Genomic DNA, 25,755 nt, shown 5'->3' with positions numbered 1-25,755 from the left:
TGCCTGGCCATCTGGGCAGCTATCGCCTGGAAGATGTTCTGGGTATGGTGGCCTGCTTTGAACTGTCAAAGCATGTCCTCCTGGTCCCATTTTACCAGAAGGTCAGCCACAGCCAGATGGGTCCAAGGTGCCAGCTCTGAAGAGGCAGGGTCCTGCCACTGGCCTCCCCAGCAGGAATTCTGGTGTTCCCTATTGGAAAACTGAAAAATCCCCAATTTAAAAAAAAAAATTAAAAAAAATCCCCAAATCACTCTCTAAAATACCCCCAAATCCATGTTCCTGCACAAGTAAAACAAATAACCACTATAACGAGACAGAGTGAGACAGAGACAGCAATCAGTTGGACAATGTTTTTATTGAAATATCTACAGTGTTAAAGCAAGTCTCTTATCATAATAATAAAGTGAACTTTAAATACAGGTTTCATGAATTCATGAATACGTATTTGTGCCCCCCCCACAAGGGGTTCAGACCCCACACAAGGCTACACCCCCCCCAAAAGGGGTTCAGACCCCCAACAGGGGGTTCATGCCCCCACACAAGGGGTATGGCTCCCCAGTGGGGGCCAAATGGCCCCTTCAGGGGCTACCACCCCCCCTGCAAAGCCCATATGCCCAACCCCAGCCCCTCGATTGCTGTCCCACCTGGCTCCATCCCTCACCAGCTTCTGCAGCCCCACCCCTGACTCCCCCAGACCCCTCTGATGGCTTCTCCACCCAGTCTCGCCCCCCAACTTGCACCCCAAGGCTACCCCCACAATCCCAGGCACCATCACTTAAAAAAAAAAACAGAAAAAGAACAGAAAAAAAGAAGGCGGGGGGGAAAAAGACTCCGCTTACCTTAGAAACAGGGATGGGGGGTCTCTGGGACCTCCTGGCAGAGCCCTCTTAGCAGCACAGGACAGCGCAGAGATGGGAGGATTCAGGCTGGGGCACTGGGGCTGTCAGCCTGCCTCGCACTCTGAAGATGGGGCCCCCGGCAGTCAGATGGCAGCTTAACTGTGGGTAAGTGCCGGGGGGGGTTGTTTTGTTTTCTTTTAAGTATGGGGTGGGGGACAGGGATGAGGGAGTTTGGGGGAATGGGGCTGGACAGAGCAGAGGGAGGGAGGGAGGGTGTCTGGCGGGGGGAGGGGCCAGCCATGGCAGGGGTCAGGGGGAGGAGTCAGCTGTGGCAGGGCTTGGGGGGCTGGCAGGGGGAGAGGCCATCCCCAGCGGGGCTTGGGGGGGCTGTTAGGGGTCAGGGAGGCTGGGGGAGTGGGCAGGGCCATCAGGGGTCCCCCCCCACAGTCCCTTTTCCCTCTCCTCCAGCCCCCCCAGCCCCTTACTCACCGGCACTGGAGCCCTGGTGCTGAAACGCGTGGCCTGGCTGGCTGCGTGTTTCAGCACCAGGGCAAGGGGCAACCACAGAGACACTCTGGCAGTCAGAGCATCTCTATGGAGGACCCAGCCTCTGGTTGCCTCAGAGCATTGTTGGGGACCGTGCCCTGTTCTGGTTTTTTTCCATACTTCACTTCTTAGACCCCTGGATATCCAGGGGTCTAATTTTCTCCCCGTGCTGCAAGTTTGAAGTGCGGGGAATGTTTTTATGTTCCCACACATGCCTGTTGCTTCGCCTCAAAGGGGTTTGAGGTGAGGCAAAAGGCACGTGTGTGCTCATGTGGATGCACCCTAAAGGTGCAAATGGAAGTGACAATTTTTACCTAATCTAGGCCCTGAAAGCACTTTACATCCATGACCAAACACAAGAGTAAAACTGCAGAACATTTTAAAGGGCCCAATCCTGAGACAGTCTGAACCCTTGTTACATGAGTGTTCAGATAAAGGCACTCCAAAGCAGAGCGTGTTTATTAACTTGTGTCTGCACACATTGGGAGCAGGGCTTGGCTGATGCAGCCCAGCACCACTTCCAGTGCTGTTTTCAGAATGGGAGGGGGGGAAGAGGAAAGGGAAAGCTTGTTATGGGGGTTGCTCAGCTACCACTGGACAGTGGGGTAGGTGGATTGGAGTCCCCCAAGGTGGGAAACCCCAGAACAGACCCCTGTACCCTGCTTTTTTTCCCTTCCTATCCTGAGACACAATGGGAACTGGGAGAGAGGAACTAGAGCTGGGGGAAGGGGCTCCAGAGACTCGCCTGTCTCCCTGGATCAGCTCCAAATTGAGCTCCCAACCCAACAGCTAATGTCTATAGGCAGTCTTATAGACTTATGATATAATTGGTTCCTGAAAACCACATCTCAAGTCAAAACGTCATAACCCATTTTCCTATAGGAACAATATTATAAATATGGGATTGGTTCCTGAACCAAGGCCTGATACCCTATTTTCACCAAAAATAATGCATAATTTTGTGCTCAATCAATTACAGATGAGTAATATACCTACATTAATGTATTTATATTGTAAAATTTGGAAGGACTTCTTTGAGGTGATTTTGCTGGACTTTCTAAAGGGCACTTGGTTGGACTTTTTGAAAGGCTCTTGGCTGGAGTCTTCTCAGGAGTCTTGGCTGCAGGTTTTTCCTGAAGTCTTGTCTGCTTAAAGAAAGTGTCCAAGAAAGTTTGTATAGATGTTCTCCAGGGAGATGGGTGACACAGCAAACTTGTTCATTGGTGTGGTGTGGCATCACATGTGATCAAGCATTGTAAAGTTGAAACTGACATCAGAAAGATGAAACAGAGTGTCAATTTATAAATGTCATAAATGCCATTCATTGTAACTTGCAACATCTTGAGTCAAGGACTGCCTGTATTAGGTTGGAAGGATCAGTTTAACTTATGGCACTTTCTGTGAAGCACCATGAGTTAGACCTGGGAGCTGTAGTTCTGTCTGTGCCTTTAAGAGGAAGTGAATTAACTTCCATCCAGATGTCCTCCTTCATGACATTTAGTAGAAATCCTACTTCTTTTTCCAGTCCTTTTCCCTGCCTCTGCTTTGCTAACACACTTACAAGGTCTTTTCACGGTCTTCTCCACTTATGGCCTGTTCTGTGTATATATTTTGTATTATGCCTAAAATGTTCTGAAGATAAGGGAGGTGCTGGGAACCTACAGCAGCATAAGTGGCTTCACATCCAGCAGACAGGCTGGGGGAGGAGGACGAGTTCTTATTACACAGAAAATGTGACAAAATTTGGTGGGGTTAGTCCATACTGATTTTGCCTTTATTTTGGCAGATATTGTTCTTTTTCCGGACACTGTTTCTCCCCATGCCCTGGAAAATCCTAAAAGAATAACCAGACTTCAGTTTTATGGAATGATTTACTAGACATTTGCCATAGGTAATGCCAAAACCAATTGGTAGCTATTTTAAATTAAAACCAACTATCAGAGCTCATTAAAAAGGAAATGATGATGATACTAAGCAGCAGACAGGATAGGGGAGTGTCTAGGAAAGTATTAACAAATGTGGTTCTGCCTTGCATTGAATGAAATTGTCTGCCCAGGATGTGATATTTTTGTGCAGTCTCATCCACCTCAAAGTTAGACACTAAAATTACAAAGTCACAGTAACTTCAAAGCATGTTTGCTCCAAGCATTTGTCAGATGGTATAACTATTCTGAACACCTGGATGCTGTTTCTTTCTAATGAAAGCTTCAACAGGATGTAACATATATCTTAAATTATTAGTGTTGTAAACTTCTGCCTCTCTAAAGCCATTCACAAATATGCCTCTTAAAATACATATTTTTCAGGCAGTACAAAAACATTTAAATGAATGCTAATATGTTTGGAAACACAGTGAAAATGGTATTTCCCACTGAGCAGTGTAAGATTATTTAAATAAAATATCTGCCGTTGGATATCAGACCCTGCTGGTGATCCCAATAGGATTTGTGCTTCATTTTCCGACTGGAAAGCACAGTGCATATGGACATGTGTTTTATGAGAGCTGATAAAAAGAGAAATCTGTAACCCATGACATCTGCACAGATTTCTCTTTTTAAAATCTGTGCATCTTAATAGACCTCCAAAATTTGTCCCTGAAAATGTGTCAACTAGTTCTAAATGCCTCATATTATGAGGCAAATATCAGTGTGAGAATTCATTATTTTAATATAACTAAAGTTTGACAGAGGTAGGAGAGCAGAATACAAATGTCAACATTGCTGGAGGTACAAGCAAACTGATAAAGCTCATTTATTTATATGACTAAATTTTCAGAACAACAGTGTCACTCAAATTCTTTCTTTCATTTTCCTTTTAAACTAGGTTTTATATAAGGTGACTTGGGGGGGTGTTTTTTCCCCTTCATCTAAAGCCAAATCTCAAGGTCTCAAATCAGAAAATACTGAAGTCTCATGCAAGCAAAATTCTCTTCAAACTTGGACCCCTTCTGCAAGTTATAGGTATCATGCAATTAACTGGTTAATTGCACAATTACCTTGAGACCACCTACACATGGAAATGACCTAAAAACTCCAACCAGCCATAAAGTTGGACCTAAACATGTGTACTGACTTTAGATCTATTTGGTATCAAGCTTTAATTTACACATGTAGCAGGATGTCCCCTGTGGCTGGGAGCCCGGTCACCTAATGGGATTCCCAGCCACAAGCTGGGGCTGGGAGTCCCACAACTGAGAGGACTTGGCCCCAGCAGCTGATGATTCTGGGTTCTGGAAGCACAGGGATCCAGATTCCCACAGCCGCAGCTGGGTCTAGGAAGCCAGGAGGTGCAGCTGCCACAGGGATGCATGAAACCCCCAGGGCTGGAGGGTTGTAGCTACCAGGATCCCACCCACCCTGTGGGAATGTGGGGTGCCCCTGTGGCTGACAGCCTCTCAACCCAGGGAGCTCCCCGCTGTGGCAGCTTGCTTCTTGCCGGTGCGGAGGGAGTCTGGGATTGGGCTCCACCTGCATTGGAAATAAGGCAGAGTGTTAATACATTATTCCCCAATTACATTCCTGCCATGCATGTGTAGCCCTAAAGCTTGGTGTGTAGAGGGGCCCTAAACCTTGATGTTAATGGAAACTGCATATTCATATTCTCAGGTGTGCAAGACACTGAGCAAGTCTGTGTGTAATGCTGAGAGCTCTTACCTCCAACAGTTTTGAATGAAAAGTGAGGACACTCAGCTTTTGACATCAACAAGCCACAGCTATACTCAAGATTGTTCCACTGATTTCACTTTTTGTTTTTTAACTCGGTAAAGACCAAAACCAAACCGGTTAAGCATTTCAGGGTCTAACATGGAATGCTCATTTTAGGCTTAAAATACATTCACATAATTTAAACTGTCCAACTATTGAACTTCCTGAGCATTTTCTTTCAGTTATTTTAGGGTGACTTGTTTAAAAGTGCATTTATTTTCCATTTGGACTACAGTTGCTCTTCTGTCCGATTAAGAATACATCTCTTAAAATACATCAACCACAGTAATTATATTTCCCGTATTTTATCATGCTGAATTGAGGCTAAAGAAGGAATATTCACATTAATTTTAGCAATGTATATTCAGTAGCATAATTTATGACATTTGCAACACTGGATGGCTACTGACTAGGAAAATCTAGTTATGTGAGATACAGTACTGAAAAAAATCTGAGGGAACACATTTTTAAATGCAAGGTCTGAGTGCTGATTGACATGCTTTGTATGATAGTAAAATCTGGCAGGTGCATTAACTTGCATTCCTCTGATCTGTACACATCCACACTTGTCTTCTTAGGGTACTTGGTAATAAGCTTCTTTAAAGATCCCTGAGTAAGCACTGAAGATAATATCTGGAGTATGTAGCACTCAGTCCTTTTAGAATGGCTTTTTCCTGCTCCTTTCGTTTTCTTAAGAAAATGTCAGTTTAATCATATCTTAATGCTTTGATAATGCGTTTCTTTACATAGCTGTAGAACACTCACTTCAGTGTTTTAAAAGAATTAATGTAGATGTAAAAATGCCAGTTAAATGAGATTTCTTCGTACAAGCTAACAAAACCTGGAGTGCAAGGCTTCGAAACTTGCAAAACATTTGCACAGCAACACAAATATGCTAGAATATGGTTTACTTTGCATGCACCATTTTAGAAGAAACTTGTGTGTCCCTTGTATGACTTCACACAGCCCATGTACTAGCTGACATTTTGTCAAATGTGGCAGATGCCTTTTTCAAATTATTTTTGTGACTTCTGTCTAGCAGTCTATGTACATTGGCGCCTCAGAAACCTTGATGATCATTGTCATTGACCAAACATCTGTCACCAAGACAGCTTGAATGATGGCAGACCTCTCTGTTGCTGAACAAAGCAAAGAATTATGTGATTTTTTTTTTTCCCCAACTGGCTGACACTGAAAAAATTTTTAGGAAACATGTCCACCGTACTCTCCTAAAAGACCACATAATAAAGCTAAAGTATTTATTAATTAAAATTTGAAGTAAGGTGCATGGTACAATAAATCTGTGAAAGAATCTGTGAAGATTCTTGAGTCCAATTCTATATTTTTATATATTTTAAAAGGCAAACCTCAAGCTGTGTAAAATGGTTTTCAAAATATTGTTATTGAATCTTTTTTTTTTTTATTTGTTCTTACAAGTATGTGCAACCAGGAGTAGGAGAACATACACAGACTCTAATATACTTAACAGGTATTTTTGAAACACAGTATTGTACTTAGACATAAGAATTAAGATATAGCGCAGACACTGGAAGGAACCAGAGAAACAAACATAAGTATCTGTAGTTTTTCCAAACCTTCATCCCAGATGATGCTAATTTTTCATCACTACTAAATCTGATACATCTCACCCAAGCAGCTCATATATTGCCATAGACCCACATGTCCTGTCTTGTGAAACATGTAGATTGTCATTTGAAGATTCACCTCCTCTAGCAGACCTAACTGGAACAGTTTTTGTGAGGCTTGTATGTTTGTTTTCAAGACTGAAAGTAGCTTTTTCATAGTATCTTCCAAGAAGGGCATAATTTATTACATTTTGCAATATGCATTATATGAGGTAACTTGATATGCACCATGTCTTCAGATATAGACACATTTCTTGAGTAGGAAATACCTCTGCTTCCATGGGCGTCTTGTAAAAGCACATTTCTATGGTGAAATCCAGATGCAATTAGGCAGGATACAACTCTGAATAAGATGCTCCTATCTGCTGCACTATCTAACTATACCAGCAAAAGCTTTCTTTATGTTCCAATAGGCTTGGAATAAAATCAGGGAAAATCTCCATCCAAACCTGTGTATCTAAAACAGTTGTTTTCAATCTTTCACTATTTGTGGACCCCTAACATATTTCAAATGGACATATGGACCCTTTTGAATTGTAAGTGTGGGTATTCATATACTTTTGATTTATCACAGTCATTTTTTTGTGGATCCCTTAGACAGTCTGTGGACCCCCAGTGGTCCACAGACCACAGGTTGAAAACCACTGATCTAAAATACTCCTAATGCCAATTGACCTGTGTGTATATGTATATGTGTGTATATATACACAAATCTAGAGATATGTCTTTCCTGGCAGCTTCCTAGTATATCAGTAGCATGCTCAAGGCCATGTAATTGTAGAAGTAATAAAAGATGACCATGTCACCTGATTCAGAGGCCATTCTTTTCAATTTATCTATCTAAAGTCTGCTGAAGTAAATTGAACTGGAGGTTCCTGGCTAGGGTCAGCCCCTCCACTTGGGGTCAGATTGATCACCATATCTGGGGTCAGTGTCAGGGCATCCAGACTTTACCACATATAGTTTGGGGTCTGGGCCTCTAACACACTCTATTGGTTAGATAGTCAATAATGATTCATGGGCATTTGTATCTGCAGTCTGACTAAACTATTGTGCCCTCACCTGCTATGACTTGATGATATAATAATTAAACTGGAAGGAAGAGCATGTAGATAAATTCAGTTCCAAGATTCTCAACCTGATCTTTGAGGCTTCCTCCTTCCCCTACACCCCCTACCCATTTTACACCATAGCTGTTGACTTAGGGTGAATGTTATTCATGATTAACAGGCCACAAGAAAGAGGGGAAAAAAACAATGTCTTTGTCTCTTTGGGGCATCAGCTGCCTTAATGTGTCACCCCTGGTTACAGTTCAAGTCCAGCATTCTCTAGAGCTAATCCATGGTCAATTAGGGCAGCTGTCTGGATATATTTAATCAGAAAGAAAAGAAGATGATTCGCAAGCAATTCTGACCCAGGCTAGGGTATTTCTCAGTTTCCCTGAGTGGTTTTAAAGCTCCTAAGTTCCTAAAAAATATATACATATATATTCACTCCAGAAGCCAGCTGGGACTCCCAGTAGTGCAAATACTGTAGGCTACAGCAGGCCCCAAAGCGCAGCCATTCAGTACTTTCAAGATATTCCCACCTTACCAGGTTCTTCAAAGCAATGTTGAGCCCACTGTACAAACTGTTGAGAACTTTCACATAAGAAAAATAGCAACTTCACTCACTCAGAGAGGGGTTGCTGGCTTGTGGATCTGTCATCCTTCCTCTCTCCAAATTTCTGCTTGAGCTGTGGCGTCAGAGGATCCTCGCTCCTCACACAGCCCTCAAGCTGCAGGGTCAGGCTGGTCCGGATCAAGCTGTCCTGCCCAGCCACTGTGCCAGCCAGCAGCTTTTCTTTTAAGGCTGTCTGCCAGGTCTGCCATCTCCTCCTAGTCTGCCACCTTTTCTGAGCCAGCTGATCTCTCTGGATCAGCTGCTTCTGGTCCTGGCCGTCTCCCTGAGCCTTCCAGCTTCCAGGCTTTCTCTCTTCCCCAAGAGTCTGTAGTCGGGGTTTTAAACACCAGCAGCAGGCTCCCTTCTTCAATCCAGAGAGAGTACCAGCTAGAAAAACGTCACTACGCTACCGCTTCTGGTCTCAACAGAACCGTGCACGCTGGTAAGGGTGCACTTGGCTCGCCGCTTTGCCTGCTGACTTGGGCTGCTCCTTCACTCCTTCACAGTCAGGAAGTAATTTAATCCCATGGTCAGACTGATATGGATTGTGGGGGATTTTGTCTTCTCTGTAGTGGAAAGAGGGGTATGGCCCTCTTCCTTGGCTCTCTAGAACATATTTGAAAAACCTTGCAACAGCAAGATACTGACTACCATTGTCTCCCTGCTTTATCCATGGCAGGTTAGTTTGTGTGACAAGATTGATTGATCAGTTTTAGTAATATGTTAGACAAGGCTTGTTATGAGATGGTTTGGATAGGAGTGACCCTGCCCCAGGCAGGGAGTTGGACTAGATGACCTCCAGAGGTCCTTTCTAGCCCTACTTTTATATGATTCTTTGAATGACTCCTGTTGACTTCATTAGAATTTGGATCAAGCACCTATAGTCATGTGAATTAAAAATAACTTGAATGAAGTTACACTGGTGAAACAAGTGAACATGAAAGGAGAATCAGGCTTCTAGGATCCTAATAATGGCAATTATTCATTCTCTTAATCAGAGACCTCCCACGTATTGCCCATGAGTCCCTCCAGTATTTCTATTAGTCATAGGAAACTGAAAAGTTTAAAGCTGAGGTTGTCAGAGAGCACAAAAGCTGATCTTGCCCACACCCCATTACATAATAAGCATAAATGCCCACAGAGTAGTGAAGGCAGGAACTGCTGTTCTAGACTATATATTCTGTGAGAGATTTATTTGGTTCAGTTAAAACAACACCAAGTCTAGGCAGATGAGGAAGTTTTAAGGAGGTTTAGATGCATTTCTGTTTAACAAATTCTAATTCTTCTAGTTGTTACTTAAATCTTAATTTTTTTTACTGTGGAAAATAACCCTTATGCCTAACTCATTGATTCTCAACCTTCAACAGTTGAAGAGCCATTAAATGGATCCCTTGCAAGCTGAAGAAAACATGTATTATGCTAAATGCATAATTAATATTTTTTGTTTTAAATGCATTCTATAAAGCAGCAATTGTCAGCCTTGAGCTACTGAAATATACTTTAGGGGAAACAGCTGCTACAATATTGTTAGAAAATTGTACATTCGTTTTCCTTTCCAAGAGGTTGATTCACCTGTGTACTGATGAAATCCATTGTTCTATTTATGATATCTAGGCTTGAGCAGTGAAAGTCATTTTTCTTCTCCCTAACTACAGCATACAGTCCCTCAAGCTGATTACAACTGTAATTCCTCCTTTGATGTTGTGTAGCCCTACTTCCCCCGTTAGGTAGCACTGGTTGTCTCCTTTGTTACTCCTAAAGACCTACATCAGGGAAAATGTTGAAGCTATATATTATCAAGAAGAGTCACAGCATGTTGGACATGGAGGAAACAGTGCATGTTGGAAAAGTAACGCTATGTAGAGCCTCATGTGCCCATAGGATAAGGAATTGATGATCCTTCAGTTTAAGAGCCTTCCATTTAAATACCAAATAAAGTTTGCTTATAGGAAATAGTGAAACAAAGACATAGGAAACAGTACCTGACTCAGCATTATGGTACTGAAAGTAGATAGAAGGTAGATTAACAGAGCCTTCATTCTCTGAGCTCAGTTATGTTCTGAATGGAAGTTCTTTTGTTGGAGCCGACTTGCTTCACTGGCATTCTCAAACAGCCCAACTTTGTTTAGATGAGGGAGGAAAAAGCCCAGATCTCTAATATGGGGCTGTTACAGAGGGCAAGCTCGGGGTTGAGTCTCAAATCAGCCTGTCCACCTATCTACATAGGGCAGGCTGCCCAGTCTCACCTGCCACCACTTTCCAGTTACAATAAACTGGTGGTAAATGCAGGAGACTGCCCATTATATGCTCTGATGCCAGGGAGCGCTATCCATGGCTCTGTATCTTCCCTACAGCATGGCCCATGCCTCACAGATGGCATGCAAGATGTAATCATATCCCAGCCCCTAACTCCAGCCTCTCTTACTGGGTTCTGTGCCCCTCACTCATACTGGGCTCCTTGCCCTACACACATACTTGGGGCTCCTAGCCTCGGGGCTCCTTGCCTCTTCACTAGGCTCCACACCCCTTGCTAGGTTCCATGCCCTTTCCCAAACTCTGGACTCCTTGCCCCTCATTCACTCTGGACCCCCTGGGTTCTGCCAAACTCCTGCCAGATTACCCACTAGGATGTGGAGGCTGGAGTTATGAGGTTCCTCTCCTTGCCTTTCACTGGTGAGGTAACTGGCCTGATATTTGTTGGGGAATCTCTTACCACAGAAGCCCTACCAGGCCACCCATCCCTGGCAGGGTGCAGTTTCAAGTCATGCCTTGGACCAATGAGTTCTCCTCCATCCCCATAGCCTCACCCTTACCTCTAAGGTGTTCCAGGAGCAGATTAGCCTGATGTTGCCTCCTTGGTTACTCAGCACAGACTGCTGCTTCTCTGGCCTATGATTGAAAATGGCCGCCCTCATCATGTTTTTTCTACATACCTCGAGGTACCAGGCATGGCTCATGAATGCTGAGATAGTGGGACAGATGGAGTGTCCCATAGGAGAGTGGAGGGGACCCTCTGTATGCTCAGCAGTGGACCCAGAAGTGTATTGGAAGTACTTCCAGTCCACTTCCAGGTCTGCCGCCAAGTGCATGGGGAACCCTGCGTGCCCCCCCCCAGCTAGGTTCTGGGCCATAGGGGGACCCCAGGTGCTCCCCCCAGACCTAGGAGGCACCAGGTGCCAAGCCAGGGAGCAGGGGGTAGTCCCCTCACGCTGGGAACAGCCTGGTGGTGGGAGGCACTTCCCCCAGATGGGCTGAGTTCCTGTGAAGAGGCTGGCAATGCCTCTTCACAGGAACCCACCGATCCTGACTGCAGGTTAGCTGACAAGACCATGGTCATACTGCAGAGAGAGCTCCCAGTGTGCCTGATGTGAACTTTACCAGCTTGTGAGGTGAGCCAGACTGGCTCTTCCAGAGTCCCAGGATCTTTTTCTGGCTGGGTGGCCTGGTGTGGAGAAAAGAGGTTAGAGAGAGAGAACATGAACCCCTGGGAACAGGGCAGCAGACCAGTTTGGTCTGAGAGCTCAGAAGAGCTCAGGAAATGCAGCTTAGTCTTAAATTCCACAGCGGGTCATCAATTACTGCCACAGCATGTTAATTACCTAGATGGATAGGTAATAATGATGGCAGCTGAGGTCACGACTTCAGGTGAGCAGAAGGCGGAAAAGAGTCCGGGCATGTCAGGGCAGGGGGTTTCTTTGTGGTTATTTGACAAGCTGAGCACACCAGTGGGACATCTGGGCCAGGGTCAGACTCAGGTGGACAACACCCCTCCCGAAAATAAACATTACATCAAGTCACAGCAGGACAAAATGAGGAGGAACCCAAAGTCTGACTATCTGGCCAGAGCTTTCTCACCAGCAGTGAACAGGTGAATGTCATCAGGACGCTAAGGGCCATGTCCTTATGTTGTGATTACCCAACAGTTCCCCAGAACTGGGAACAGAGCCTGGCAGCAGGTGGCACTTCCCCCTAGCCAGACTGAGTTCCCCAGCACTGGGAATGGAGCCTGGTGGCAGGAGGTGCTTCCCCCAGCTGAGCTAAGTTCCCTACCACTGGGAATTGAGCTCAGCAGTGGGAGGCACTTCCCCCAGCCAGGCTCAATTCCCCAGTGCTGGGTCCCAGGCAGCAGGAGCAACCTCCTGTAATCCAGCAGGCAGATTGGGAGCCACCCACATCCCTGAGAGGGCTGCAGGGGCTCTTCCGCATTCCTCCAGGGGGTGCAGGCCCCTGATCTGCTTGCTGGATCATAGGATGCTGCTCCTGCTCCCTGGCTCCTGCTTTTCAGCAGCTTGAGGTGCAGTTTCCTAGAAAACCCTAGACCTATTTCCTTGAAACCTGGCAGGTTTTATGCCCTCAGAAGGGGCTACCACCCCTGCAAGTTTCATCAGAATCAGGCAAGAAATGATAATGTTATAGGCTGTTTTGTGCTTCCCCATTATAGCCTATGGGCAAAACAGTGTCAAAACAGTGAAACTGTTTCAATGAAACAGAATGGAACAGTGCTTTCACAATTAAATGAAGCTCCAAACAAAACACTGTTCCACTGAAATGTCAAAATGGAAATTGAAGTGGAACACTGCTGTTTCGCACAGCCCTGCTGCCTAGTAGTGTTGCCGCATGTTGTCACCCAATGGTTACTGGCCACATGGTTACTGCCTGCCAATGCTACTGTACAGTAGCACTGAGCTCACTGCTATTGTGCAATAGCTTCGCATTTGGATGCACCCACACAGGGCTAAAGTTAGTGACTTTTCCAATATCTCATGCATATACATTTCCTCTTTGGATGAATTGTAAACAGTGCTGTTTACTTGGTCACCATAAGATTCAGTCTGGTCAAGACTGTATTTTAATCACAAGTGATCCCAATTTAAAAAAAGATCAATGCATCACTGAATTTTGGGAAGTTCATATCTTGAGCCATAGTTAATGTTGTACCTACCTATAGAATTAGATGAACCAAGACCCCCAAACCAAATACTTATGAACTAAACTTGCACATGGCTCTTTCAAATGTGGATCAAAATCTAGACTTTGCAGCTTCATCTCTAACACAAACAGATTACCTCCCTGCTAGCTTCAGGTGAAGTATGTGCAACATACCTCAAAGCCCATGGCAGAGGTCTAGTGACAAATCTAATTGTCTGTGGCATAAGGGTGATGACATAGCTCTGGGAAAGCTAAAAGGTCCTTTTTCTCCAATCTGGCATCTGCAAAATCCCATCTAACAGTTTTAATTGCTTTGATTTTTATCAGTACCATCTCATCAGGCCACCTCTTTTTGTTCTTCCAGTTACTAGCATCTCCCAGTTCTTTCTTCCTTTTGCTTTTTCCTATCTTCCCCATACTATTTTTAAGGCTTTTATATTACCCTGCCTTCCAGAGTCCTACCCTGCCTATCAGAGCTCTTCTCTCCCCTTTCTCTTTCCATTTTCTCAGTTCTCTTGTACTGTCCCTCTTTTCTATTGCTCTAGTTCCTTATCACACCAAAACAAATCTTTTAAATGTTCCAAGTGGTTCACTAAGCCAATATCTGTACTGTTACATTCATCCTGCTCCCCTTTCCTCCTTCTGTGTATTGTGTCTGTCCTAAATTTGATCAAGAGCTCTTTGGGACAGAGATCAAATCTTCCAGGGTTGAAAACTACCTACAACAATTTGATTGCAGTCCAGACTGGAGTCTTTGGGGGTTGCCACAATGCAAATATCAAATAATAATAAATCCTACAGAACTGTTCTGGATGTTGTCTGATCAACTTAGTCTGATCAACTTAGATTGCCTCGACTGTTCTAAAGCCAATTATTTATTTCTGAAAAGAGCTCATAGTGTATTTCATAGATAAATAATAGAGTTCTCACTCTGAGTCTATGGTGGTAGCCTCCAGTCAGATGAGAATAAAAGCGCCATTTTACTCGACTCTGTTTTCTCCAATTCAGTTGTAGGTTCTAGATACTCTGGTAGAAATTTGTTCAGCTACCTGTGAGTGAGATCCATGCTTCATGCAGCTGTTAACAACTGGAATGCCTATTATTGGTGATATGGTTAATGATTTCCCTACGGAAAGGCAAACTGTCAATGGCATTCAAGCATGCAGTGATCTGGCCCTTAATTGGTAAATTTTCTCCTGACATAAATTTTTTTGCCAATTATCATCTGGTTGTTAAATCTCTCTCTTCTGGGCAAGATCATTGAGAAGATGATGGATAGTAATATGTCTCTAGCAGCATGTGCTCCTAATATTTAGACCCCAATCAGTCAGGCTTCAGATCTTGACATGGCATATGAAGGGCATCAGTCTCAGTGACCGAAAGTCTCTTTGGAGCAATTGGACAACATCTGAAGTACTTGCTAATATTGCTAAGTCTTATTGGCCTTTGATGTCAGAGGCTATAAGGTGCTGCTTGTAGACAGTGGAACCTGGCAAGTCTGCAACGAACTACTTTAACATTTCTTGATGAAGAAAATCCCAGAGGGTAACGATCACACCCTGCTCTTCCTTGTGAAGGGCTGTCACTGTGGATTGTTCTTCAGTACTAAAGTGAAGCAATGGTTGGAGATTTTGCGGTAGTCTGAGTAGCACAGGGATGATTACACGTATTGTGTTTATTTGACTCAGTTCTGTGACTCCTTTGCATTAGTCCAGGGGTGGACAATTATTTGGGCCTGTAGGCCACATAGGGAGTTTTGATGAGCTGTCATGGGCTGGGTCAGCACCCCCCACCCCACAACAACTCATCAAAACTCCCTATGAAGGATGGGACTGTGGGTGGGTAGAGAGCAGTGTTCAGGAGCAGGACAGGCAGGTAAGACCAGGATCAGAGGGTATGGTTATGGAGTGGTGACAGCATAGGGCCAGGGCAGAACCATAATCTACTGCCTGCATGGCTTTGTGTTGGGCGTGGGTTCCACGGGTAGGGGTGTGTGGAAACCAGATCGCAGCTCTGCACTGCCCCCATACTGTCACCACACCAAGATCTTGGCATTGGCCCTGGATGCAGCTTTTTGCCTCTCATCACCCTGCCCAAATGGCACCCAGTGGGTCTCCTTAGAGACTCCAAGATCATGGGTGCCAGGGCAGTGGGGCTGGCTCCATCAGTGACAGCTGGAAGGAGTTGCTGCTGGGAAGTGGAATCCAGCCGCTGCACTGCCCCAGCCCCATTGCACAATTGGGGGTAGTAGGACCAGCTGCACACGCTATGCCTCAGGCGGCCCCTTGGACCAATGGGACCTGCTGTGGGCAGGCAAAATCCCTTGGTGGGCCAGATCCGGCCTGCAGGCCATATTTTGCCCAACCCTGTATTAGTCCTCGATTGGTTCACACTGAGGGAAATTAGAACCTGAATGAGCACTAGTTCAAGCCAAAATAACAATGAAACTATCATTGATTGGCAAAGCAAAATCTGTTAAGGAAGAATAAAATATGTGACCACCTCTTTTAAAGAAAGCATATACTTACTACATCAGGTTATAATTTTAAGGCCTCAGTATACTCATCTCTGCTCCTGAAATTCTAAGTTAAAAGTCTCCATGAATTGCTTTTCCATATTTAGTTGTCCAGAAAATATTATCTTGTCAGATGCAGACTTCACCATATTTTTCTTACAGCTAAGCTAGACAACAATGTGCTGTACCTATAATTTATCACGAAAGATTTAGCTAATGGATATGTGCTTATACCTTCCAATAAAGAGAACTACTGAAAGTGTATTTCCTCTGCATGCCATCCTGCATTGGCTACATTTCACACAGAAGTTGACTATCATGGTTCAGATGGAAAACCCTCTAAACTAGTTCCAGCTAATTCAGACTGCCCCTCTTCTTCCTCAAAGCACCAATCCTGTACCTGCTTGTAAAGTTTTCCAGTGTGAGCCTGATGGAAAAAAGGTTGGTTTTGATATCAGCATTTTGTCTTTAGAATTTACTCTTGTGGAACCTGAACTCTTAGCATGACCTTAAAAAGGTTCAGGATGCAATGTGACTAAACATGGACTACAATATCTCTAACAGTTACCATATAACTAATCTTCTTGTCAAAGTTTCTACAGTTACTGTCTTTTAAAACTGGAGCACTATAGGAAGAGCAAAGACATTTTTGTTTTCTACCAAGAAATATATCACACATTGGTTTGCTAGTAATCTTAACCAGATAAAGTGTAACTAGGTGATACAAGGATGAGTACTTTGAAAAACGTATAAATTGAATAATAACCACCAGAGTGAAATCTGAGTAAGGAGTCCAAGATTTAAAACATGAATAATAAAATCAAATCTGAAACAAATATTAAGAAATCTCATTTGTTCTAAGTATACCAAAATATACCAAATCTACAAAATACCTATTATACCAAAATATACCAAATCTACAAAATATCTATTCTCTTCCTCCTCCTCCTCCTGTTTGGCTTTGGTATTAGCACTCGGCATCCATATGTCTCAAAGCTCTTGACTTGATTTTTTAAAAACGCTTTGGTATTTTAACTTTCACCAAAATCAATTAAATAACTAAATAAATCTAGCCCTATTCAAAATAATAGATTAAAGATGTATAATGAATAGCATAAATTCCAAACAAAAGGCTTTCAGTGCTTTCAGTGGAGATCTTTTAAGATACAGTTTCAAAATGTTATAGCTATAAGGAGATTCCAAAATACAGTCTTCAGAGTTTTCTGCAGTACAGTACATTGATAGCTGCAGTGCAGTAGTCTGAAATTTAATTCACTGTGGACACATCTACACGTGCATTTAAGTGCGACTAAATTTGATGTGCATTAAGCAATTTTTGGCAGGTGTCTACATGTGCTAGGACTTGGCACTAAAGTTAGTACCAAGTCCCGGCAGCCCTGCCATGTGCCCCTGGTGGCTGGCCAGACTGAGCATGAGAGTTAGTGCTGAGCACACCCTGCTGGGTTGCATGTACATGTGAATCAATGTGTTTTAACTAACCATGCCTAAATTTGATACCTGCAAATGCAGGTATCAAATTTAGGCACGGTTAACCTAATTTTGCCTTTTATAATGTGCAATAAGAGTGCACACATGTAGACATGTGCCTGTAATGTGCATTAAATTAGGCTAATGCACATTAATGTGTCTCATGTAGATGTGCCCTGTATGGGCTTAATAGGATAGGGTAATAGGATGCTACTTGGAAAGCAGAACATACAAACAAGGAGCAAGGTGGGCATTATGGAGGAAGGAACAATATAGATTCTTAGCACAATGTAATCCAAAAAGAAGTGGATTTGAACTTTATTTATCCACTGGCCAAATGCCCATCATGAATGACAGATTTCAAAAGAGAGTTTACATGGCCAGCCCCAAAGCATGTCCCTGCCCCTGCCCATTCTGTTGCCCCTCACTGCCAAGCCACAGCCCCCCAAACCCTGCTGCTTCCCTTCACTCCCAACCCACTGACCCAGGCCCTGCCAGTGCCTCTCACTCACCAAACTGCAGTACCCTGCTCCCCTGGGCCCTGATGGTGCCCCTCGCTCCTAACCAACAGCCTCCCACTCCCTCCCTGATGCCCCACATTCCCGACCCACAGTGCCCAGCTGTCCCTGTCCTGACTGGGCTGGAGCATGGTGACACTGACTTATGCAGGCAGCAGTGGAGCATATCTGGCCCAGCACGGCCTGAGGGAAGAAGAGGAGAGGCTTGTGGCAGTCCCTGACTTGGGATGAGGCTGTCATATGACACCAGGCAGCTTGGACATGTCCCACTCCTTCCTTCCTCCCTCCCCCCCCCAGGTATCTCATGGCTACTGAGGCCCCAGAGCACAGGCACTGGCCCCTGTGCTGCTGGCAGCCACAGAGTTCCCCACTGCCTTCCAAGCTGATCCCCGCCCCTTTCCCCCACTGGAGAATAGGCAACCCTCCCCTCCCTGACTGCCCTGTTACAACTGCAGCCCCCACTCCTCCTGCCCTGACCTCTCCTTTGCTATGGAGGTGAGACCAGGGGAAGGGCGATTGCAAGCAACAGGGAGCACTACATGGGTATGTGCACCTCCTCAGCTGCAGGCAGATTTGTGTGTGCTCCCTGCTGCCTGTGATCACCCTCCCCCTGCTCCCACCAGTGGAGCAAAGGGAAATCCTGGACAGCCCATCTGGACAGAGAACAGAGAGCTTAAAAAAAGTGGGGATATGTCCAGGGACACCCAGATGTATGGTAACTGTATCTCGGCAGCAGCACATGCACACTTGATCTAAAGCATTACGGACAGACAGATTTATTATATTAGAATGCTTTGGTCTTTATTATATTGCATCTGAGAATGACCAAGATTCTATTAGATGAGAACCTTAGAGCCTAAAATATAATAGCAGAAAAATACCACCAATAACATAATGACATAGGACCTGCAAAACTATCTTCAAGTTCTCTCACTCATAGTTCAATTGTAGATGCAAACCTTAAAATCACTTCTAATAAAGAAAGGGTTAGAAACTAGTCAGAGATTTGCACCTGTAATTTATTATGAGGTCATGAATATTACAGGCACAAACTAGTCTTGAAAGGAACTGTTTGCAAATCAACTGAAAAATAAGATGCCCAACTATACAATAACTGGGGTGGGATAGCATAACTGGCTACAAATATTAATGTGTATATAAATGCTAAGTGGATGAAGGATTGTTTTAGGTTATAAATAGAGGGTTATAAACAGGAGTCACAGAGCTCAAATAAAGGTAAATTTATCCTGAATGCCATAAAAAAATTTCAAACAGTGAGGACTATCATGCCATTCAGGAATCTCTCAAGCAGCTGCTGGAAGTTCCATCACTTGAATCATTTAAAACTGTACTGAAGAGAACATTTACAAATGTATTAAGGAAATGAGTTTACAGGTCTTTTCCATCTCCAATTCTTTTTGTGTTATTAAAATAAAAAGTATGAAATACAGAAGTGCAAAAGAGAGACCTGTGTTGCATAGTGGACAGCACTCCTTTCCATAGATATGATCTACCTGATCAAATTAAAAATGCCATGCTGCTGTGTTGGAGAAAATGGATGCATTGAGAAACCAAGCTGAAAACCTGAACAGTAGGTACACAATTTTCCAGTCTGCTTATTCATTTCTACACAGATATGAGACACTGGAAACAGGACTTGTCTATTGAAAGTCTTTGATTACTGCAAATTGCTGCAGTGTCACAGCCCCATTTAGCTGCTTCTCTTAAAAAATTTGTTGAGCTTTTGAACTACCAATATTAACCTGTATTTTCTTGTCTTCTTGCAACAATTATTCAATCAGGCTTCCTATTGTGAAGAATGTAAGATAAATTCCTCTGTAGCCTGAAAAACTATAGTCTCACGCTTGCACAGCTCAATCTTAGCCCTTTTACTACAAATAAAATTGTGTGTATAATTGCCAGATAAAGGTTTCCTCTAGCAACTCTGCCTGCTGATGAAATAAATGATTTTACAATGCGTTTTATTGCAGAATCCTTTTTGCCTTCCATCATCATCATCACCCCCACCACCATTATTAATTGGACGAAATACAGCAGAATAGCTAAAGCCCTTGTTGGAAGTGGGTCTTTATTCAGAGCTCTGCTATTAACTCATTCAGTGGTATAGAACAAAACATATAATCTTGCATCCAACTTTACTCAACTACAAAATGGGAATCCAGGTAGCTCCCCTTCTCTATCCACATTCACTTAGCATACCCAAAATCTTTGAGACTTATTTTGTTAACATTTCTAGGGTACTTTAAATCCTCAAACATAATGTACTACATTATGTGGCAATAAACTGAAATTGTAGTTGTTCTTGAAGCTCTCTCATATTTGTTTAAATGGTCACAGATCATTCATTTGGTCTATAAGATTTCAGGAATTTTTTGTATATTGACAGGATTTTAATTTGGTTTTATACTGTCTCATATTTAGGAACTGGAGGGCTGAAAACTGGCTGCCTTGAGTTTTTTGGCATAATTGTAAATGCACACAGCATATATTAAGAGCTGAGGATCTACAAAATACATGCAGCACATATGTAGCTAAATAAAAAGGTACAAATAGTGTAGGTAAGTTAAAACTTTCACCACTATCTTTATTTGGAAATAATTTAAAAGATATCATAAAGATTCCAACATTTCAGAAATGTCCAAATAGCTGGAATTCATACCTTAGAAAAGGGTTTGCTCAAGTGAAGTTCAGTCTTTGCATGGTAATTCAAATTATAGTTGTAATTCGGGTCCTGGAATTAACCCACTCAACCAAAGCTTGGAAAGATTTAAATTTACTCAGACTATCAACAGTATAATAATAGCTTATTGTTACACAACTACCCTGTCTATTGGTGATACAACCAATACTCTATAATCTGCCATTCTAAAACTCATAGTTGCTAATTGTTAAAAAAAAAAAAAATCTGTACATTATTTCTGAGTTTGTCTGGCTGAAAACTTGTACAGACTCAATAATTTTTTAATCAGGATAAGATAACAACAAAGCTTTTCAATGAAACACTTCTGGAATGATTTTTACTAAGGCGTTTAACTTCAATTTTTAACTGTGCAGAAGTGTTTTCAGAACAAAATTTCAGTACTTTCAGCCCATTGACTATGATGAAAAGAGTCTCTCTCAATGCATTGTAGTGTTTAAGGCACAATTCAGGTCATCTGAGCTACCATTTTATTTGCTAGGGCTGATTCCATTGGGTATTCAGTTCAGATGAAGCAGGGCGGAAGAACTGGTTGGGGAAATATAACTGTGAGACAGCAGTGTTTAGACAGTTTTAGCATTACAGTCTTTTGACGGTTTTCCACGCAAGCATTTGAGGAAAACTCTGCCATTGTACTTTTCTCAGATTTTGCAATAGTTCAAAGCAATATGGAAAGGTAAATGAGTCTTAAGAAAGTTTTTTTTTCCTTTTTTGTACCACAAGGTAAATACTATTATTGTGATGAAGAACAAAAAATCTGGACATAATATTTAAGAATTCTTTAATATTATTCCTATTTATTAAGAAATCTTTCTGAGACACAGGAGAGACATTTAGGAGAACCTTAGATTTTACTGATTGAATTAGGCCTTGATCCATTTCAGTCAACGAAAATGTTCCCACTGATTACAAAGGGCTTTGGATCAAGCCTTTAGGAATAGGTAAATACCAAGAATAAGAACAAAAATGTGTATATGTGAACACACACACACATATTTAGAAAGAGAAAGAGATAAGGAAAATATCACTACAAAAATTAATTCCCATATGAAAAAAATGCCATGACGAAAGCATAAGGAAAGTATTTCCAGTTAAATCAGTATTCTTGCCAGTGGTTATACATGATACTCTTACAGGAATTATAATTGATAGCACAAAATATGTATACTCTTTGTCTTATAAATAAGAAATTCTTTATCATTAGAATATTATATCTCTCTGCTAAAAAATCCCATGCAAAACACTGCAGTTTTACATTTATTTAGCTTCCTGCTGTCTCTCTTTTTAAAACGTTTATTAACCAGAAAGACCTCAGTGACATGTAAATTTCATTTCCTATGCCCAGAAGATTAAAATACATCTGTTTCAGACATCATTCAGTAAAGAAATAATTTGAATAGTTCATTTTATTAGAAAAAGATTTATGTCAGCATTCAACTATGACAAGAGAGGGGACAGTGGCATGTGCACAATACTGGAAACAGATTTTCCATGAAAAGTATTCTATATTGAACAAAATTGTGCCAGAAATAACGTGAGCTGTCAATGAATAGGTTAACACACTAGATAATGGACAACACCAGTGTTTTCATACTCTGTCCATACTTGTGTTGGTTAAGGCAGTCAGGTATGTGAATTCATAGCTAACTAAATCAATGTTAATTATATGATTATAGCTAACTAAATCAATGTTAATTATAGGATTACATGTGATTTCATGACGTGATTTATTTCACATCTAACTCCATATAATGCTAAATCTGTATGGGAAAGAGAATGTTGTATTTTAGGTTTAGACGTGGAAAGGGGAGCAAAGGGAGTTGAGTTCTACCAGCTGCCAGAGGAAGTCCAATTTGTATAAGGAGTACTAGAGCTTTTTTATTAAAGACAAAGTATATACAAAATACAATAAATATAGGCGCAACATGTTGGACTATATCTTTATGAGCCTATTATAAGGCTATGAAATGATGAACAGCCCTGCATGACTGGGTAGTTTAGGGCAGTGATAATGAAATACAGATCCTATTCCACCTAGGCCACATATTTGAAGAAACCTGGGCTTTAGTGATTGAAAATTATTGACAGCCAGTGGGTTTTTAGTATCCTGTGTGGTCTGAATTGATGATTTCTCTCCATTTTTAAAACAAGTGTTCACATTAACAACAAATACAGTGAAAGTTTTTAGTGCTGGACCAATAATGACAAACATATTTGCAAATACTCAACTGTTAAAATGTTGTACTGGTATACATGTATTGCAAATCTTAACAACATATTCTTTTCTGTGGGCTCAATTTAAGAAAGCACTGAAACATGTCAAAGTTAAAGTACATGCTTTCTTGAATAGGAATGCTTTCCTCACTGGGAGTTTATAAGATGGGGCAAGGGAGGAGTGAAAAGAAATATTTGTAGAATAGTTTATTTGCAAAACATCACGAGATGCAATGAATTCTTCTATGACTGCTGTTGAACCAGTTCTATTGGCAGTCTGGTGTGGGTATAGCAGAGAAAGACTAAAAATCTCAGACCCAATCCCATAATCAGTATGAAACCTAAACTAGCCTCTCACTCTCAGATGTGATTGCATCTCCAGAGGCAGTCTAAGATTAGGCCATGTTAGTGGGGAAGTGCAGAGCCAATATTTCCCTGTTCTCTTGACGTGTTTGGTAATAGCAAATGGTTGACTGAAGCCGATTTGATTTAGAGAAGATTAGTGTAATAATATGCCAAAGTTTGTATACATTGCTTCTGATAGAATCTTGCAAATTACATTCCATCTTTGCCAACTGTTCATTATTTATATGCCTTTTTATGTGATGGAACTATTAAGAAAACTAATGTATGAACAATTTCTGGGCAATAAAATTAGATGAGCCTCTACGCAAGCATCGTTATAGCGAATAATATAACAAAGAAAAATGGATCTACAGTAGAACCTCCTGTTTACAGGTTCTTACCTTTAAAACTTATATAGAATTATAGCTTGTAACACTTAACAAGTTAACCGGTAATGGTATACACTTTCACTACATCAGAAAGTATGCTATGATGAAAAAATCACCTGATAGGATATTAAATATAATGGGACCAGCAGAATCAGAGGTGAAATGTTGGGGCTGTAAAGTTATAATAGGTCAGTGAATGGAAGTAAACAAGTCTAAGCTGGTCTGATTTATGTACCAGGGGGCCAAAGGAGTATATACATTTGGGCCAGAGGGGATATAAATCTCCTCTCAGTTACACCAGTTCAACCCCAGTGAAGACAATTAGTGAAGTAAATAAGTGGAAAATGTGGCTTACTCAATGCCCCTTTGATTCACCTCTCATTTTGGCCAACTCTGACTATCCACTTTCTTGGCACCACACCTAAGAAAGCAGTTCTTAAAACTGTAAAGCTCCTTTGAATGAAAATACTGTTCCCCATCAAAGCAACCTGTACCTATGCAAAGAATAGTATTTTACTGAAAAAAAAATCTCCTAAACAGGTGTCCCTTGAATTGCCATTTAAAAATTTCCAAAACACTGACTTTATATATTTAAAAAATAACTTAAACGTTCCATTTTGCATACACATGCTTATAATTTGTGTATATGTATCTACCTACGTACCTATATTGATTGATTTCTATATCCCAAATCATGGATTTATGTAGCCTGAGATTAATTTTATCCCAAATAATTCATGTTTGGAATAAGTCACATCATGCTTTTAAGGCATAAAAATGTCTTCTATTTTTGCATTATAAAACTGAAGTAATAAATGAGCCTCTGACTCGCTTTTCCTGTTTGCAGTATGTACAGTAACATTTGATTAGAGCCTTCATGAGAAGGACATTTGTGATAACAAGACACATGTACTGTATGTCTCAATTTAAGGGTCATTTCCTGGTTAAATAAACCAAATTAAAATGGCCATAGAAAGAACCACATAGAAAACCTTTCATATTAGAACAAAAGTGTGCATTGTTCTTGTCATAGACAAGAACATTGATACTGAATATTTGTACACCTTGAGGTAGGTAGATGAGAAATAAGGGAGATGGCGGCTCCATTCTCTTGCAGTGACTAAGGCCTACGACCCCATTTATTTTTCAGGAACAAAATTAAGGATGACTTCCCTGATTAACCCATTCACATGTTAGTCAATCTCTGCACTTTTCAGCAATAAAATAACCTTAAAAAAAACAGTTTGAAGAAACTCCTTGCCAGCACAGACTGACTGGGAACTATACACCTAATTCAGTTTCCATTATAAATGACATTTCCGGAAATAATACGGAAATAATTGTAATACTATTTCCAAAGTGTATATAGGACCTTTCATACTGAAGGAGTTCAAGCTACCTTGCAAAGTGTGTGTTTTTCACCCACAGAACTTCACAGGTACGTGAAATTACCTATTGGGAAACGTCTTAGAACAACAATGAAATTGCTTCTTAATACCTATACCAAAAAGTTTAGCACCAGACGTGATCATTTTTTTTCATTTTAAAGAATGTTATTTAAACAGGTTTCTGATCTGTGGATTTGCACACAAAAGCTCTGATCTGGAAAACTGATCTGCATCTGGAGGTTTATGCCTGGGCCGAGAACCCAAGGGATCATCAATGTGCAGGATCAGGCCCTAAGTGGCAGAGCATCATTATGGGTATTATAGAATCTTTTATGGATACATTTTCTGACAGTGGTTTCATCAGTCACTCACACAATTAAATACCATTCCCTTAAGAAAGGCTGCACGGATCCAGAAACTACAAGAAATAAGAGATCTTGGAAAGATCTTAGGCTGAAATGGCATTCTTTTTTATTAGTATAAAAATTATTTAACTTTAGAGCTGTACTAATGATGATTTCTGTGACCAAAACTCTCCCCTTATGATTAATCAATTATGCAAACCATCACCATTTCAAGGCTAGTAAAGACTTATTTAATGACATTTTTCATGCATCTCATGTCTTTAATATATTATTTTTTCTTTTACCCTGACAGAGCAATCTGCTCCGGAGAAGCAGCACTGTGTTCCATCAAACAAAATTATCCTTCATATTTGGAAACAATTGTTTATTTATAATACATTTTCAAAATTGATTGTTTTAAAATAAGTGATTGTTGCCTGGCATTTCATTTTATTTCCCTGCAGTGTGTATCACTCTTCATGCTTAGCATATGAGTGTTCCAATATTAC

The 25,755-nt window shown here is 41.7% G+C and overlaps 1 long non-coding RNA gene across 1 annotated transcript in view; it reads right to left on the bottom strand.

The window, feature by feature from the left end:
* Positions 1–711: 711 nt before the first annotated feature.
* LOC149869534 (uncharacterized) overlaps positions 712–25,755 on the bottom strand; it is an 81,432-nt gene continuing 56,388 nt past the window's right edge. Inside the window, exons 2-3 of the long non-coding RNA XR_016441105.1 lie at positions 4,741–4,852; positions 712–2,652 (exon numbers count right to left, since the gene is read on the bottom strand). This is a non-coding gene — a long non-coding RNA (uncharacterized LOC149869534). The remainder of the gene's footprint in view (positions 2,653–4,740; positions 4,853–25,755) is intronic.

Source organism: Crocodylus siamensis, chromosome 3 (assembly GCF_052110815.1).
Source record: "Crocodylus siamensis isolate JL-2025a chromosome 3, ASM5211081v1, whole genome shotgun sequence".
Taxonomy (NCBI): Eukaryota; Metazoa; Chordata; order Crocodylia; family Crocodylidae; genus Crocodylus; species Crocodylus siamensis.
Note: the sequence above shows the minus strand (reverse complement) of the source record. Positions and strands in the feature narration are given on the sequence as shown.